Raw genomic sequence first — 20,540 nt, forward strand, 5'->3', positions numbered from 1 at the left:
GTAATCAGAGTGGTTCAAATACTGTACCCTCTCCCACTCAGAAGTGATTCTCTATTTTTCTGTTTCTTCCAATTCCATGTTTGTCTCTGCTCTTATTTCATCTGTATCATGATAGATATATATTGTTTAAGTAAATTCATATTTTCTAGTAGAACTAATAGTAGGTAATTACAGTATTTTCCCTTTGATTTTAAATTTAAAGACAATTGAGATCAAAGGGATTAATCTGCATTTACAAACTTGTCATTATAGTATAATGATGATACAGCATAGAATTTCATATTATATTGTAATAGATACTCATAAAACTCTTCAGAAATCCTTTATAACAAATACCTCTAAATAAAAAATGAAGAAGAAATTTGAAGAGGGATTGGATTTTGAAAAGTTAAGCCATGCAATATAAAATGATTACCTCACACTGCATGTGAATGTATTACTTAGATTATTTTCCATTTGCCACTTTAAAAAAGAAAAAAGCAAACTATTTTTATACCAATGTGTGAATTTAAAACCTCTATTTTTATTAGAAAAAAAAAAACACATTTGTATTTGTCACATTGTACTGTACTTTATACATATATTTGTGTTGCACCATGTCATCAGCCAACAAGATGTTCTCCAGTTTGACACATCAGACATGTAATTTAATTCTGTCAAAAGAAGTTCAGGGATGAGATAGCTATTTTTGGCTTTGCAGTATGAATAATACAGTGGTTGCTTTTTGTTGTTCATATCAAACAATTTTATTAACTGAGAACAATGAATGTTACAAAAAATAAAAACAATTAGAAATGATTTTATTTTTCTATCATTATATACATATACATGTATACATATGCTTGGAATTTTCAGTGAGACTCTTTAGAACAAAGAAGATCATTTATGTTTTAATAGCAAAAACAAAATTGGCAGATTGAAAAATATGAATAAGTATTGTCTCAACTGTCCCATCACTGAATTTATTAAGTTTAAAGGTACTACTATATTATTATTATTTATAAAAGTAAAAAAAAAAATGCATTTATTATAGTGCTGCTTTCTGGATCTGGGAGTGCCTCAGTAACCTAGTGCTGCTGTAACAAAAAATACCACAAGTGGGTGACTTTACAGAAGAGAAATTTATTTTGTCACAGTTCAGAAGGCTAGAAGTCTGAAGTCAGCATACCAACTCTAGGGGAAGGTGCTTCTTTGTCTCTTTTAGGTTCTAGTAGTTGTTGACAATTCTTGGGATTCCTGGGTTTGTAAATTCATCTTTCTCCTTACAGGCAGATTGTCTTCGCTTGTGTGTGTGTGTATGCGTGTCTATGTCTAATTCTGCTCTTTTTTATAAGACGTATCTCAGAAATGATCAGGTGTAGGTCTCACCCTACTCTGGTATGACCTTTTTAACGTAACAAAGAATTCCAGTTTTCAAATAGAGTCACTTTCACAGATACAGGGGGTTAGAACTTTAATATAACTTTTTGGGGACACCATTCAATCCATAACTGGAGTCCTTTAAATCTGATTTCCTCCTAAACTTATGGGCTTAAATATATAATGCAGGATAAATAAAAATATCCAAAGAATGTTTAGAAATAAGAAAACTAAGACTGAAGAAAACATTCAGGTAGAAATTTATCAATTTTAAAGTATAGCAAATAAATTGATAGGTATTTAGATGATAAATACATACATACGTCTATAGCAAAGATAGAAAATAAAGTTATCAGATATCTGCATTCCTAATGTAATTTATCTTCAACTATTATGAAATACCAAGAAACTTGAACAAAAAGACCATGAATCTGAATCAAAATCAAAGACTTAACATATAATCAAAACAAATAGATTTTAATGAAATTTTGGCGTTGATCACGATCTTGGCAAGCTATTTCCTGGAGTTTTACAGGCAGGAGAAAAGCACTGTGGGAAGTAAGTACTTTCTGTGCATAATAATAATATCCAGGCATTACTGAAGAATTTTGACTCCAGCACTGGCACAGAGAAGCTTTTTTAATTTATTTTAAATTTTATTGTGGTAAAATATATGCAACACAAATTTGCCATTTTAACCTTTTTAAGTGTACAATGTGGTGGCATTAATTATATTCCCAAAGTTGTGCAACCTTCACCACTATCTATTTCTAAACTTTTTCTCCACTCCAAAAGAAACTCTGTACCATTAAGTAATAAACCCCCATTCACCTCTCCATTCAGCCCCTGGAAACTTCTAATTTACTTCGTATTGTCATAAATTCATCTATTCTAGTTATTTCACATGGGGAGAATTATACAGTATTCTTGCATGTCTGGCTTATTTTAATAAGCTTAATGTTTACAGTATCATCCATGCTATAGCGTATATTAGAACTTCATTTGTTTTCGTTTTTTTTTTAATATACACCACATTTTGTTTATCAGTTAATCAGCTAATGGACACATGGGTTGTTTCTACCTATTGTGAGTAATGCTGCTGTGAACATTGGTGTGCAATGTCAATTCTTTGAGTTATATAACTAGAAGTGGAATTATTTGATCATATGGTAATTCTAAGTTTAAGTTTTTGAGAAACCATGAAACTTGTTCCACAGAAGTGGCAAAATTTTATATTCCTCCCAGCAATGTATGAGGGTTCCAATTTCTCCACTTCTTCAACACTTATTTTCCTTTTTTTTTCAATAGCAGCCATCTAGGTGAGTGCAAAGTAAAGTGGTACCTCATTATGGTTTTGATTTGCATTTTCCTAATAATCAATAATGTTGAGTATGTTTTCATGCACTTATTGGCCAATTACATTTCTCTGGTGAAGCATCTATTCAATTCCTTTGTCCACTTTTCTTTCCTTTTTTTTTTTTAATTGGGTTGCTTGCCTTTTTGTTGTTGAGTTGTAGGAGTTCTTTATATATTCTGGATAGTAAAACTTTTGTTAAATATATGATTTGAAAGTTTTTTCTTTCTTTTTTTCTTCCAATTCTGCTAGTGTCTTTTCATTCAAGGTTATAAAATGTACCTTTTTTTCTTAAAACTTTTGATGTTTTAGTTTGTTATTCACGTTGTTGATCCATTTTAAGTTAGATTTTGTACACAGTGTGAAGTAGGAATACAATTTTGCATGTGTAGATCCGGTTGATGCAGCACTGTTTGTTGAAGACATTGTTCTTTTCCTAAAGAATGGACTTGGTATACTTATCAAAATTTAATTGGCTGTAATATGTGGGTTTGTTTCTAAATTCATAATTTGATTTCATTGGTTTATGTGTCTATCCTTATGCTAGTATGAAACTATTATGATTACCATAACTTTGCAGTAACTTAAATTGGAAAGTATGAGTCTTCCAACTTTGCTTTGTAGATCACTTGGGATAGTATTAACATCTTAACAATATTAAGTCTTCCAATTCGTGAACATGGGGAGTTTTTCCATCTATTTAGGTTTTTTTTAAATTTCTTTCAGTAATATTTTGTTGTGTTCAGTGTATAAGTCTTGCACTTCCTTGGTTAAATTTATTTCTAGGTATTCTTTTAGATACTATTTTAGGTGAAGTTGTTTTATTAATTTCCATTTCAGATTGCTCATTGGGAATATAGAAACACAATTGATTTTTCCAGGTTGATTTTGAACCCTTAAACTTACTGAATTTGTATATTAGCTCTAGTATGTCTGTTGTGGATTCTTTTCAATTTTCTATATACAGGAACATGTTATCTGAAAATAGAGTTAGTTTTTCTTCTTCCTTTCCAGTTTTATATCTTTTATTTCTTTTTTGTTTAATTTTTCTGACTAGAACTCCAAAAGCAATGTGGGATAACAGTGGTGAAAGTAGGCTTCCTTGTCTTGCTCCTGCTCTTAGGGGGTCTTATGGATTGAATAGCATACTCAAAGTGAATATGCTAAAGTCCTAACCTCTGGACCTGTAAATGTAAACTTGTTTGAGAATAAATTCCTTCTTAAAAGATGTTAACAAGTTCATACCAGAATAGAACAGGATCTAATCCCTTGTAAGTTGTATCTTATAAGAGAAGAGATGAGACATGGACAAAGACTTGCACAGGGGTAATTCTGTATATTCACCATGTGAATGTAATATTCATCCACAGGCCAAGGAACATTAAAATATACTTGGGTTAGTAGAATCTTTAGGACACAAGGAAGGATATCTACCTAGTGTTGGAAAGTACACGGCCTGTTAACGTTTTGAATTCAGACTCTGCATCCAAAACAGAGGCAATAAATTATGTTCTTTGAGCTATCCACTTGTGGTATTTTTTTTAAGCAAACTTGGGTAGCTAACAGGCTTTGGTACCAGGAAGTAGGGTACTACAGTAGAAAAATATCTAAAGGTGTGTAACTGGCTTTGGAATTGGGTAATAAGGCTGAAAGAGTTTTGAGGCATTTGATAGAAAAAATCCTACGTTTTCTTGAAGGGGCTATTGACAGAACTGTGGACTTTATAGGTGATTCTGGTAAAGGCTAAAAAAGAATTTAAAAGAGTTGTAGAAAAAGCTTCTATGATCATGAACAAAAAGTTGCTAAAAAATACAGATGTTAAATATTTATCTGATGAAGTTTTTTAAAAAAATGTTGGACATGTTATTAGACTCTGGAAAATGAAACACGTTGCTGTAGAGTCTATTTCAACGCATAGGGACCCTACAGAACAGAAAGAAGTGACTCTTAGGGTTTTGAAGGAGCAGCTGTTGGATTTGTACTCCCGACCTTCTGGTTAGCAGGCATAGCTCTGAACCACTGTGCAATCAGGGCTGTGGAGGAAAGACAGTTTTTTAATAGGATGACCAATAAGTTGACTGAATTATGTCTGAGAGTTTTGTAAAGACTAGAATATGTAAGTGATGAACTTGGATGTTTGGCTAAGGAGATTTTTAAGCAAAATTTTGAAGGTGCACTTAGTTTTTCCTTGCTGCCTATATAAAATGCAAGAGGAACGAGGTAAACTGAGGAACGGAATGTGCCAAAGCAGCTAGATATAAAAGATTTGGAGAATGCCTATCCATGTTGCAAAAATTAAGAATGCATGCTTTGAAACGGATATTGAGAACATAGCTGGGCAACAATTTGCTAAAGTAATTAGGCATATGTGGTGTAAAGAATTTAACTTACAGGAATTTGGTCTTTGCTTTGTTTCCTGAGAAATAACTCTAATCCCTTGGCATTTCCTGAGCAACTGAGGTACCTTTGCTAATCTAAAAAGCACCTGAGAATTTGTGCTAATGTGTCAGGGCCAAACAGACCAAAAAGACCACTGGCTATCAAATAACCAAGAGGCAAGATTTAACCTACCACGGATGTGCAGTGCTGTCTCAATCATGACCACAGAATGATTTAGACCAATAATGGCTCTGAACATGGAGCCTCTAAGAACTTCTCAGTTGGCAAAGGAAGAGAAGAGTGATCCACTCTCTTTGGGATATAGAAGCTTCACATTGAAAATTTTCCAAAACCTTACCCAGGTTTCTCTGCCTTATGACTATCCTTATCTGTATCCTTTGGCTATAATAAGTCTGTGTTCATAATTACAGTAATTTCTATGAATTCTATGAGTTTTTCTTAAAAAAATTATTGAATCCAAAGGAGTATTGAGATCTAGCAGTTAAAAGTGAAGGAGCCACAGACCATAAGTCCATAAAAGTAGAAATCAATAACAGAAAAACCAGGGAAAAGAAATCAAATACTTGGTAATTGAACAACACCCCACTCAAAAAAGACTGGGTTATAGAATATAAAAAAAAATAAGTACGGAATAAAGAAATTCATAGAATCCAATGAAAAAGAAAACACTTCCTATCAGCACCTTTGGGATACAGTGAAAGCAGTGCTCAGAGGTCAATTTATATCAATAAATGCACACATACAAAAAGAATAAAAGCCAAAATCAAAGAATGGTCCCTACAACTTGAACAAACAGAAAAAGAACGACAACAACAACAAAAACCCTCAGGCACCAGGAGAAAATAAATAATAGAAAAGTCAGCAGAATTAAATGAATCAGAGAACAGAAAAACAAAAGAGTTAACAAGACCAAAAGCTGGTTCTTTGAAAAAATTAATGAAATCGATAAACCCTTGGCCAGACTGAGAAAAGAAAAACAGGAAAGGAAACAAATAATCCGAATAAGAAATGAGATGGGCTGTATCACAACGAACCCAACTGAAATAGAGAAAAAATTATATCAGATTACTACAAAAAATTGTACTCTAACAAATTTAGAAAACCTAGAAGAAACAGTTGAATTCCTAGAAACACACTACCTATCTAAACTAACACAAACAGAGGTGGAACAATGAAATAGACCCATAACAAAAAAAGAGATTGAAACGGTAATCAAAAAACTCCACCCCCCCCAAAAAAAAAAAAAAACCTAGGCTCTGATGGCTTCACTACAGCGTTCTACTAGACATTCAGAGAAGAGGTAACACCACTACTACTAAAGGTATTTCAGAGCCAAAAAAAGGACAGAATAGCCCCAAACTCATTCTATGAAGCCAGCATATCCCTGATACCAAAATCAGGTAAAGACACCACAAACAGAGAAAATTACAGACCTATATCCCTCATGAACTTAGATGCAAAAATCCTCAACAAAATTCTATCCAATAGAATTCAACAACATATCAAAAAAAAAATAATTCACCATGACCAAGTGGGATTCATACCAGGTATGCAGGGATGGTTCAACATTAGAAAAACAATCAATGTAATCCACAACATAAATAATACAAAAGACAAGAACCACATGATCTTATCGATTGATGCAGAAAAGGCATTTGACAAAGTTCAACACTCATTCATGATAAAAACTCTCAGCAAAATAGGAATAGAAGGAAAATTCTTCAACATAATAAAGGGCATTTATACAAAGCCAACGGCCAACATCATCCTAAATGGAGAGATTCTGAAAGCATTCTCCCTGAGAATGGGAACCAGACGAGGATGCCCCTTATCACCACTCTTAGTCAATATTGTGCTAGAGGTCCTAGCCAGAGCAATTAGGCTAGATAAAGAAATAAAGGGCATCCAGATTGGTAAGGAAGAAGTAAAAGTATCTCCATTTGCAGATGACATGATCTTATACACAGAAAACCCTAAAGAATCCTCAAGAAAACAACTGAAACTGATAGAAGAGTTCAGCAGAGATCAGAATACAAGATAAACGTACAAAAATCAGTTGAATTTCTCCACACCAACAAAAAGAACATTGAAGAGGAAATCTCCAAATCAATACCATTTACAGTAGCCCCCAAGAAGATAAAATACTTAGGAATAAACGTTACAAGAGACATAAAAGACCTATACAAAGGAAACTGCAAGACACTACTGCAAGAAACCAAAAAAGACCTATGTAAGTGGAAAAACATACCTTGCTCATGGATTGGAGGACTTAACATTGTAAAAATGTCTATTCTACCAAAAGCCAACTATAGATACAGTGCAATTTTGATTTACATTCCAACAACATTTTTTAATGAGATGGAGAAACAAATCACCAACTTCATATGGAAGGGAAAGAGGCCCCGGATAAGTAAAGCCTTACTAAAAAAGAACAAAGTTGGAGGCTTCACTCTACCTGATTTAAGAACCTATTATACCACCACAGTAGTCACAACAGCCTGGTACTGGTACAATGACAGATAATAGACCAATGGAACAGAATTGAGAACCCATACATAAATCCATCCACATATGAGCAGTTGATATTTGACAAATCCTCAAAGTCAGTTAATTGGAGAAAAGACAGTCTTTTTAACAAATGGTACTGGCATATCTGGATAGCCATCTGCAAAAAAATAAAACAAGACCCATACCTCACACCATGCACAAAAACTAACTGAAAATGGATCAAAGACCTAAACATAAAATCCAAAATAATAAAGATCATGGAAGAAAAAATAAGGACAATGCTAGGAGCCCTAATACATGGCATAAACAGTATATAAAACATTACTAATAATGAAGAAGAGAAGCCAGATAACTGGGAGCTCCTAAAAATCAAACACCTGTGCTCATCCAAAGACTTCACCTAAAGAGTAAAAAGACAACCTACAGAATGGGAAAAAGCTTTTAGCTATGACATTTCCTATCAGCATCTAATTTCTAAAATCTACATGATACTGCAATAACTCAACTACAAAAAGATGAATAACCCAATTAAAAAATGGGCAAAAGATGTGAACAGACACTTCACTAAAGAAAACATTCAGGCTGCTAGCAGATACATGAGGAAATGCTCACAATCATTAGCCATTAGAGAAATGCAAATCAAAATTACAGTGAGATTTCATCTCACTCCAACAAGGCTGGCATTAATCCAAAAAACACAAAATACTAAATGTTGGAGAGGATGTGGAGAGACTGGAACACTTCTACATTGCTGGTGGGAATGTAAAATGGTACAACCATTTTGGAAATCAATTTGCTGCTTCCTTAAAAAAGTAGAAATAGAACTACCATATGATCCAGCAATGCCTCTCCGTGGAATATATTCTAGAGAAATAAGGGCCTTTACATGATTAGATATATGCATACCCATGTTCATTGCAGCACTGTTTATAATAGTAAAAAGTTGGAAGCAACTAAGGTGTCCATCAACACATGAATGGATAAACATGGTATATTGACACAGTGGGACACTATGCACTGATAAAGAATAATGATGAATCCATGAAACATTTCATAACATGGAGAAATCTAGAAGACATTACGCTGAGTGAAATTAGTCAGTTGCAAAAGGACAAATTTTTATAAAACCGCTATTATAGGACCTGGAGAAATAGTTTAAACAGAGAAGAAAATATTCTTTGATGGTTACGAGAGGGGGGAGGGAGTGAAAGAGAGGGGTACTAATTAATTAGATATTAGTTAAGAACTACTTTAGGTGAAGGAAAAGACAACACACAGTACAGGAGAGGTCAACACACCTGGACTAAACCAAAAAGTAAGGAAGTTTCCTGAATAAACTAAACACTTAGAAGGCCAGTGTACCAGGGGTGGAGGTTTGGGGACCAGAGTTTCAGGGGACATCTAAGTCAATTGGCATAATAAAAACTATTAAGAAAACATTCTGCATCCCACTTTGGAGAGTGGTGTCTGAGGTCTTAAGTGCTAGCAAGCGGCCATCTAAGATGCATCGACTGGTCAAAACTCAACAGGAGCAAGGAAGATTGAAAAACACCAAAGACACAACATAATTATTACAGAAAGCACCACATAAACCAGACGCTACATCAGCCTGAGACCAGAAGAACTAGATGGTGCCAGGCCACAACCCATGACTGCTCTGACAGGGAACACAACAGAGAACCCCTGATGGAGCAGGAGAGCTGTGAGATACAGACCCCAAATTCTCATAAAATGACTAGACTTAATGGTCAGATGGGGACTAGAAGGACCCTAGAGGCCATGGCCTCCAGAACCTTCTGTTAGATCAAGACAGGAACCATTCCCAAAGCCAACTCTTCAGACAGGGATTGGACTGGAATAAGGGATGGAAAGTGATACTGGTGAAGAACGAGATTCTTCGATCAAGTAGACACATGAGACTATGTTGGCATCTCCTGTCTCTAGGGGGGATGAGAGGTCAGAGGGGGCCAGAAGCTACTGGAATGGACACAAGGAGAGAGAGTGGAGGGAAGAACTGTGCTATGTCATTAGAGGGAAAGCAACTAGGGGTGTATAGCAAAGTGTATGTAAATTTTTGTATGAGAGACTGACTTGATGTGTAAACTTTCACTTAAAGCACAATAAAAAGTAATTAAAAAAAAAAAAAGTGAAGGAGCCAGGGGAGGACCGGACTTTGGGGTTGGCCGCCTGAAGGAGGAGTAGAAGATATATCAAAAAGTAAGCGTATTATGGCGACTCCTGAGTTAACAACTGGCACTGCCTATTTCTCGTTCTAATGGGTGGTGTCTTTTTAACTGTGAGCTCTGGCTGAGGTCATACTCATAGGGACACTATAGGACAGAGTAGAACTGCCCCATAGGGTTTCCAAGCCTGTAAATCTTTATGGAAGGAGATTGTCACATCTTCTCCAGCAGAGAAGCTTGTCAGTTCAACCCACTGACCTTTAAGTTATCACTTGAGCATTTAACCACTGCATCACCAGGGCTCCCTACGCTATGAGTCAGAATCAACTCAATGGCAACAGGTTTGGGTTATTTTTGTTTGTTTTCTGGTTGAGCTCCAGTTGTCTGAGGCAGAGAAAGGGAGTGTTACGTGCATGGCTGGTATCAGAGATAACTGAGGGGTGGATTAACCTTCATACTTTGGGAATAGGTTTTACACTGATTCTAATTCATAAAGTATATGATCCAGTCTACCATCTCAGCAGAAATACTGCCACCTTGAAGTTACAGGGAAAAAGATACAACAAAATGAAGGAAAGTTGTCCACCTCCTCAAATTCTATATGCAGAAAATAATCAATGTTGCTACATGACTTCAAATATTTGTTGACCTTCAAGAAAAGGAAATGATGACCCTAGAAGCAGTGCATAGGCCACCAGGGCCAGCATGATTCTGGGGAAAGAACTGGAGCCACTGCTTCCTCAGTTCCAGAAAGCTGAGCCAGCACCATGATTTAAGAAAATGGAGCTACCACCTCAGTTCTGGAGGCCAAAAACACCAGCATGGTTCTGCAGGGTGGGGCCTCTGCCCCAAGCTGAGGGAGCAGGGCCATCATTCCAGAAGACCAGCATAACTGAGCTGTCTAGAGTTTCCAAACAAAAACAAAAACAAATAACCACAAACAAAAAACAAACCACATCTCCCAGTCTTTGCAGATTGGTTCTGTGCTCTGCCACTCCTACAACTCAGTCAGGCTTTTGCTGAGCCTAGAGATAAGCCCCAGGTGAAAGCTTAAGATGCCCTCATGTATTTGCAGAGTATGTCTCTTGCTCTGGGTATGTGTGTGGTTTCAAAATCTCCCACCCTCACATTACATGAGGCCTTTGAAATATTCCTTTTTTCCCAAATGGAGGCAATAGTGATTCAGTGGTAAAATTCAATTCTTGCCCTCACTGGTGGAGACTCTGGTTTGATTCCCTACCAATGTACCTCATACACAGCCACTGCCTGTCTGTCAGTGGAGGCTTGCACGTTGTTATGATGCTGAGCAGGTTTTAGGGGAGCTTCCAGACTAAGAGGGGTTAGGTAGAAAGGCTTGGCAATCTACTTCCAAAAATCCACCAATTAAAAACTCTATGGATCAAAACCATGAGATCTTCAAAGAATTATGAGGACAATACAGGACAGGGCATTGTTTCACTCCATTGTACATGAGTTCACTGTAAGATTGGAGCCAACTTGATGGCAATTAACATCAACAACAAAAATTTTCCCAAAAACTCTTTCCTGGGCTTTTCCTCACAGGCCTTAGGCAGGCTGTTTTATGCCACAGTTGAATATTTTTGTTCCAGGCAGCAATGGGTTGATCATTCACCTTTACAATTTTTCTGAGCAATGTCTACCACTTTTCTCACCCTAACGGAGCTCCAAGACAAGTGAAACACAGCTGAGTTCCTTGTGTCAGTGTTTCAAAAGTGACCAGACAGGTAGGAACAGACAAACTCAATAATTGGCAAGTTAGGTCAGCCGTGCTCCCTCTGGAACCAGCGACCAGGGACTTAACACTGGTAAAGCAGGCTGTAGTCATTAAGCTGGTAGCTGAGCTGGGGAGGAATGAGACATGGATGAGTGAAAGAATTGCAAACTTTCCTGCTATTTTGAAGATGCATTTTTCTTTATTTAATATTTACCTGGTTGTTGCAAACTATTGACTATTTTCCAGAGTTTTGGCAAAGTTGTTCTGACATTTTTTGCTTATTTTTTTTGGTATTTCTTTGGGCAGTGGGGGTCTTACAGCTGTCTATGGTGCCAACTTGCTGTGGTGCAGATATTTTAAGAGATCTTTGTTTCTTCCATGACATCAGCCTCTGAGACTGGGTTGGCAATTCTCAGTTATGGGCTAGCACAATATACGAGTTTCCTTGTCACAATTTTGAATGTGGTCATGATGTCTTCTCTTTAATTGTTTAAATATATAGCATAGTTTCTGATATGTATCTGGCACTCAATACATTTTTGTAAATAAATGTGTAAATAAATGAACAATTCGAATTTGCTATCTAATTAAACTGTAAACTCTATGATGGATTCACTTTTTTCATATTAATTCACTCTTAATATGTCTTTTGTGTTTAAGTGGAAACTTTTACATGATGAGAATTGACTGAAAATAGAATATGGAATCCATTGACCCTATAGTGGATATTTTGCTATTGGTTTATTTATTGAACCACATATTTATGTCCTGATATGTACAGAAAACTACATGTCTAATTTTTATCTGGTAAATTCATTAAAAGTATATCTTTTTATTGTCATAGTTCCATGTCATTTGACATTAGCAAATAACAATATTTTGCTAAAATCTTTTTTGTCTGTGTTTTCTTTTATTCTAGGGGACTAGAAAAATGGAAAGGAATGAAAATTCGCTACCTGGTTTATGAGGTTTCAGAGAGTATATCACTACTTTATATATCTTATGTCATTTATCTCCTGTGCTTCTAAGAATAGCTGTCCAGTGTGTTTTTCGGTTAAAACAAAACTAACCAAAATAATGTAAAGAGGAGGCAGTCCACTGCAGTGACTAAGTGTACTAAATTTGGAATCAGTAATATGTTAAACCACCCTTCCCTCCCCCCGTCCCCCCAAATAAAAAGAACATTGCCACTAAGACAATCATAGCGACTCATAGAGACCCTATTAGACAGAGTAGAACTGCACCATAGGGTTTCCAAGGAGTGCATGGTGGATGCAAACTGGTGACCTTTTGGTTATCAGTCATTTCTCTTAACCACTATGCCAGATGGAATACACAGTAATCAAATCAACTACCTCTGTGGAAAGAGACAATGGAAAAGCTCAATATCATCAGTCAGAAGAAGGCCAAGGATCAACTGTGGATCAGACCATCAATTACTCATATGCAAGTTCAAATTGAAACTAAAGAAAATTAGAACAAGTCCATGAGCGCCAAAGTATGACCTTAAGTATATCCCACCTGAATTTTGAGACCATATCAAGAATACATTTGAGTTGAACACTAATGACTGAAGAGCAGACGAGTTGTGCAACTTCATCAAGGACATCATAAATGAAGAACTCAAGAGGTCATGAAAAGACAGGAGAGAAAGAAAAAACCTAAATGGATGTCAGAAGAGGCTCTAAAACTTGCTATTGAACATTGAGTAAGTGAAGCAAAAGGAGAAACTGATGAAGTAAAAGAGCTGCACAGAAGATTTCAAAGGGTGGCTCAAGAAGACAAAGTAAAATAGTATGAAGACATGCAGAAAGACCTGGAGATAGAAAACCAAAAGGGGAGAAAATGCTCAGCATTTCTCAAACTGAAAGAACTGAAGAGAAAATTCAAGCCTCGAGTTGAAATACTGAAGAATTCTATGGGAAAAATATTAAATGATAAAGGAAGCAACATAAGAAGATGGAAGGAATACACAGAGTCACTATACCAAAAAGAACTAGTCGACATTCAACCATTTCAGGAGGTAACATATGATCAGGAACTGATGGTACTGAAGGAAGAAGTACAAGCTGCACTGAAGGCATTGGCAAAAAACAAGGCTCTGGGAATTGACAGAATACCAATTGAAAGGTTTCAACACATGGATGCAGCACTGGAAATGTTCACTCACCTAAGCCAAGAAATTTGGGAGACAGTTACCTGGCCAAACAACTGGAAGAGATCCATATTCATGCCTATTCCCAGGAAAGGCGATCCAACCAAATGTGGAAATTATCGAACAATACCATCAATATCACTTGCAGGCAAAATTTTGCTGAAGATTTTCAAAAGCTGCTGCAGCAGTATATTGACAAGGAACTGCCAGAAATTCAAGCTGGATTCAGAAGAGAACGTGAAACCAGGAATACCATTGCTGATATTATATGGGTCCTGGCCAAAAGCAGAGAATACCAGAAAGATGTTTATCTGTGTTTTATTGACTATACAAAGGCGTTCGACTGTATGGATCATAACAAATTATGGATAACATTAGGGAGAGTGGGAATTCTAGAACAATTTATATTGTACTCATGAAGAATCTGTACCTGGATCAAGAGGCAGCTGTTCAAAAAAAAAAAAAAAACAAGGTGATACTGAGTGGATTAAGGTCAGGAAAGGTGTGCGTCAGGGTTGTATCCTTTCACCATACCTATTCAATCTGTATGCCAAGCAAATAATCCAAGAAGGTGGACTGTATGTAGAAGAATGGGGGATCAGGACTGGAGGAAGCCTCATTAACAATCTACATTATGGAGATGACACAACCTCTCTTGCTGAAAGTGAAGAGGACTTGAGACACTTACTGATGAAGACCAAAGACCATAGCCTTCAGTATGGATTATACCTCAAAGTAAAGAAAACAAAAATCCTCATAACTAGACCAAAGAGCAAAATCATGATAAATGGAAAAAAGATTGAAGTTGTCAAAGATTTCATTTTACTTGGATCCACAATCAACACCCATGGAAGCAGCAGTCAAGAAATCGAAGGACACATTGCATTGGGCAAATCAGCTGCAAAAGACCTCTCTGAAGTGTTGAAAAGCAAAGGTGTCACCTTGAGGACTAAGGTGCACCAGGCCCAAACCATGGTGTTTTCAATCTCTGCATATGCATGTGAAAGCTAGACAATGAATAAGGAAGACAGAAGAAGGATTGACACCTTTGAATTGTGTTGATGAAGAATATTGAATATACCACAGTCTACCAAAAGAATGAACAAATTAGTCTTAGGAGAAGTACAACCAGAATGTTTCTCAGAAGCATTAAGTCTCACATACTTTGGACATGTTATCAGGAGGGATCTGTACCTTGAGAAGGACATCATGCTTGGTAAAGTACAGGGTCAGTGAAAAAAAGGAAGACCTTCAATGAGATGGACCTACACAGTGGCTGCAACAATGGGCTCAAGCATAGCAACAATTGTGAGGATGGTGCAGGACTGGTCACTGTTTTGTTCTGTTGTGCATAGTGTTGCTATGAGTCAGAACTTACTCGATGGTACCTAACAACAACAAATAATAATATTTTACACAGTAGACCCAATATTTACAAAATGATCTTCTTTAAGTAACCTATTCGAACTTCAATTTTCATCTCTATAAATTAGAGATAACAGTAATCACAGTTTTAAGTTGTTTGAGGATTAGTTATGCTTGTTCATGGAAAACCTTAGCAGAATGCTCGGGAATCATAAATGTCCAATAATGTGTAAAACAGAGAGTTTACTTAATTTGTCAAATATTACAAAGCTAGGAGTGAGAGCAGGGAATATTTTCATTTAATTTCATCTCCTTTCAATTCATCTCATGAAATCACACTGGTTTTAAGTTCCACAAGAATATAAAATCTTTGAAATAATTCTCAAGTTTTCTAATTATTTATTGATGTTTAAATTATTTTCCAAGCAAATTTCTAATAGTTTCCATTGAGCATCTCTCTCTCTCTCTTCTTAATATTGAATCACATTTCTGACAGCACTATCTCAGTAAACAAATAGAAACTTAAAAGAATTGTCATACTTTCCATACCCATGGTAATTCATACAGAAGATTCTCTTTAAAAAAAGACACCAAAAGGATATTTGGGTGTAAGATTATAGAGAAGTGTAATAGAGCAAAATAATATATATATATGTAGGAATAACTGAGTGGAACGAATGTAATGTCAAGGGTTTATTAAGATAGTTTTTTATCAGCTGAGAAATCTCTAAGATACTTTAGAGCATCGCTGTCATGTCTGCCAGTCATTGCTATAAAATCCTCAACACCAGCATTTAAATAGCAGCATTATTTCTATTTTAAGAGTATAAAAAAAAAAAGAGTATTAGTCACACAAACAAGAAAACAATGACAAAAAGCAACACCTGAATGTACTGCTGCCTGTTTGTGACCTACTGCAGTACAAATCAAAAACGAATTCACCAAAGAACCTAAAATCGGATATCTAAGCAACCAGAAGGAAACCCAAATTCTACAAAGTTCTTTCCTAGAACACAAAGTTTATATTGTAAATCTCATAGCAATTATCCTGGATACCAACCGACAGTACTTCAAGCTAACACACACATTAAAAAAAAAAAGCTTCTTGGACATAGGATTTAGGGCTATACGTTTTTATATAACATGCTATACTAATCATTTGTGTATTGTCTGCAACTCTGAAACCTATCTTTCTAATTTCTGCCATGTACTGCTGGGCCGTTGTTATTTGGTGCCATCGAGTCAGTTCCAACTCATAGTGACTCTATAGATAACAGAATGAAATTTGCTTGGTTTTGCACCATGCAATCATTGTTAAGTTCGAGCTGACTGTTACAGACAATGTGTCAATCCATCTTATTGAGGGGCTTTCTCTTTACTGGTGACCCTATACTTTACCAAGCATGATGTCCTTCCTCAGGAACTGGTCCCTTCTGATAAATTGCTGGGCTAATGGTGTGCATACTACATTTCCCTAGTTCCCTTTCCAAAAGGTTTCCTATTAGGTGCCGCCAACAGGAGGCACTGTTTGGAGATTCGAATATGGAAAGGCAAGAGAAAAATCTGTTTCTAACACACAGCTGACATTTGCTGTGAGTGACTGAAAGCAGCAGCAGAGTAGACTGACTCATGAATCCAGCAGCCCAGAGAGAGGCAGTATCTGTGTGTGTGTGTGCATGTGTGTGTGTGTGTGTGTGTGCTTGTGAATCCAGAGTGGAGTGCAAGAGCATTTCCCAATATGATTTAGCAAGCATGGGTGCTTGGACTTCATCCTGGGATGTTAATATCTTGCACTCTTTGTGTTATCACCTCCCATGTATATATTTTTTTCACTTCTATTCAATCTACCCCTTCTATGTTCTTTGAAGTCAATCTCCTATAGTAAATGTTTAGTGTTTGAAATATTTAGTATGGTTTCTATTTTCCTTACCTGACTGATACACATCTTGCAGGTTTTCAAAACTCATATGCCTAGTATATTTTCATATTTAATTGATTTTAGGTCTTTAATACCGATGATGATAAAATATGCATATTCTTCAAAATTATTCTAGTCATATGTACTTTTTTGTGCTTTTCTTTAGTGACAGCCACTCTCACATGTATTATTATAAGACGCTTAAGATAGTTATTCAATTCATGGTGCTATAAGACTTACTTAAGCTCCAGCTTCTCATTTTACAAGAATACTGAGTTCTAACGCTCTAGACGATTTCCTAAAAGTTTTTTAAAAAATAAAATCAATGCTATCGATATCACATGTTAGTACGTAAATAAACAGACTATTTAGCATAATTCTCAACTCTTATAGATCTTAGAATATGGTGCCCTTAAAATGAACCAAAATCATTTTCATCATGAACCATGGATATGCATTTGCTTAGTGGTCATTAAAAAATGCACCTTTTTTTGTTTTTTCATGGAATTTATGATTACCTGCATCTCCAAACTGGAAGATAAATAGTATGTCTTGTCCAGTTGCTTAAAAACACCTCCCTGAACTTCTCTGTCACTCTGTTCTCAACTTGTGAAACAGGGAAAACAATATTATCAGCCTCCTAAGGTGGTTGTAGGAATTAAAAGATAACATAAATAGCACTTGGAGCAGTGTTTAGTACATATTTAGCCCTTTATAAACGTTAGTTACCCATCTGTCATTTCGTCTTACCGTTATGGCGTCCACGTTGCTGTGATGCTGAAACCTATACCATCGTTGTTGAAGGAAGAATTGAAGGAAGTTCAAGCTGCATGCATGAAAAACAAGCCTCCAGGAATTGAAGGAATACTAATTGAGGTGTTTCAACAAATGGATGTGACACTGGAAGCGCTCACACTTCTATGCCAAGAAATTGGAAGACAGTTACCTGGTCATCTGACTAGAAGAGATCCATATTTGTGCCCATTCCAAAGAAAGGTGACCCAACAGAATGCAGAAATTATCAAACAATACCATTAACGTCACATGCAAGTAAAATTTTGCTGAAAGTAATTAAAAAATTATTGCAGTGGTATATGGACAGGAAACTGACAGAAATTCAAGCAGGATTCAGAAGAGGATGTGGAATGAGGGTTATCATTGCTAACATCAGATGGATCTTGGCTGAAAGCAGAAAATACCAGAAACATGTTTACCTGTGTTTTATTGACTATGAAAAGCAGTAAACTGTGTGGATCATAACAAATTATGGGTGATGGGAATTCCAGAACACTTAATTGTGCTCATGTGGAAACAGTACATAGACCAAGAAGCAGTTCTTCAAACAGAACAAGAGACACAGCATGGTTTAAAATCAGGAAAGGTGTCCATCAGAACTGTATCCTTTCACCATATTTATTCAATCTGTATGCTGAACAAATAACCGAAGAAGCTGAACTATATGCAGACCAACGTGGCATCAGGATTTGAGCAAGGCTCATTAACAACCTGAGATATGCAGATGACACACCCTTACTGAAAGGGAAGAAAACTTGAAGCACATACTGATGAAGATAAAATTCTACAGCCTTCAATATGGATTACACTTCAACATGAAGCAAACAAAAATCCTCACAACTGGACCAATAAATAACATCATCATAAACAGAGAAAATACTGAAGTTGTCAAGAATTTCATTTTACTTGGATCCTCAATCAACGTCCATGGATGCATCAGTAAACAAATCAAATGACATATTGCATTGGGCAAATCTGTAGCAAAAGGCCTCTCTAAAGTGTAAAAACCAACAATGTCACTTTGTGGACTTAGGTGCACCTGACCCAAACCATGGTGTTTTCAATTGCCTCATATGCATGTGAAAGCTGGACAATAAATAAGGAAGGCCGAAAAAGAACTGATGTCTTTGGATTATGGTGTTGGCGAAGAATATCGAATATACCATGAACTGCCGGAAGAGTGAACAAATCTGTCTTGGAAGAGATACAGCCAGAATGCTCCTTAAAAGTGAGGATCACAAGACTTTGTATTTTAGATATATTATCAGGAGAGATCAGTCCCTGGAGAAGAACATCATGCTTGATAAAGTAGAGGGTCAGCGAAAAAGAGGAAGACCCTGAACAAGATAGATTGACACAGTGGCTGCAATAACGGGCTCAATGATAGCAATAATTGTGAGGATGGTACAGGACCCTGCAGTATTTTTGTTCTGTTGTATGTAGTATGGCTATGAGTTGGAACAACTCTGACACTTAACAACCAGTGTTATTTTGATATTACTATTATTACTGTTATTATTACTTTCTCTGAAAATAGCATGTTATTGAACTAAACTATATTGAAATATTTTTATTATCATTTTGAACCATATAATCTGCTTAAAATAATCTGAAGATTCAAAGTATATATTAGTATTTTTTCAATTAAAATGCCACTTCAGAGTAAACTTATGATAATTATTTAAAATTATTTAAAACATAATTGTCAAAGGGTACCACGTGTAATTTATTTTTGATTACATAGTATTAAGCAGTCATTCTGATTGTTTGCTGCATTGGGTTTAAATTTTATTAAAATAAGGCAAAGTTTTCAGTAATTTTAATTTATTAGGTTTTACCTTTTTGCCTCACCATGGGTGATAAGACGTGAATAAGAAATGTGAATATTGTCTCTGCCTTCTTAGATCTCATGATACTCATGGGCTACACAGATATACCACACCACTATAATGATAAACACTATGAAAAAATGTATTTAGAATTCTATAAGAATATACAAAAACTTCACAATACCAACTGAATAGCTTCCAATTACATGCCAAGGGATTCTTTGGAGACCTCAATGAAGGAATTATTTTTGAGTGGATGAATGTGAAAAGGAAACAAAGTTTTAGGTAAGGGAGAGACAGATAAAATGTTCATAGGTATTCCAGAAACATAGCACTTTTTTTTCAGGTAGTCCTCAAGCAAATGTGTTACTTAATCATGAGAGCAGAGATGGGAGTTTCAGGAAAATAAGGAAAAGAGACAGAGAGAAAGACACAGTTTTCAGTCTTTTAAAGGCAATATTAGGACCTGCCACAAGCTGCGTGGAGTTCTGACCAATCCAGAAGTAACTGAGTCCCATTCTTATATAATCCTAACAATTTTCCCCTTATCTTAGAAATAAAGTCTGTCTCTTAACAAATATTCTTTGTTAACTTGTCAAAAAAGCTTAGTCTTTGGAACTAGCTAAAGATTTAGAGAATAAAATCATATTCTTTTCTCATTCATATCTCTGAATTTTACTGTTTTAATTTTTTATGAAATAAATGTACATTACATTATTAAGCATTCTATCAGCTATTCTATAAATTAATATCTAAAATAATTATGTGAATTTCAGTTATACTAATTCAAATTATGCCTAATTAAGAAGCCACTTTGGACAATTTTTATATGCTTGCCTTTTTACATAATTTTCAGTTTTTATATGATTGTTATATATTTACCTTTACTTTTATATATGGAACTTAGAAAATAAAATTCCTATTCTTGCTCGGTCTTTG

This window comes from Loxodonta africana, chromosome 5 (assembly GCF_030014295.1).
Source record: "Loxodonta africana isolate mLoxAfr1 chromosome 5, mLoxAfr1.hap2, whole genome shotgun sequence".
Classification (NCBI taxonomy): Eukaryota; Metazoa; Chordata; class Mammalia; order Proboscidea; family Elephantidae; genus Loxodonta; species Loxodonta africana.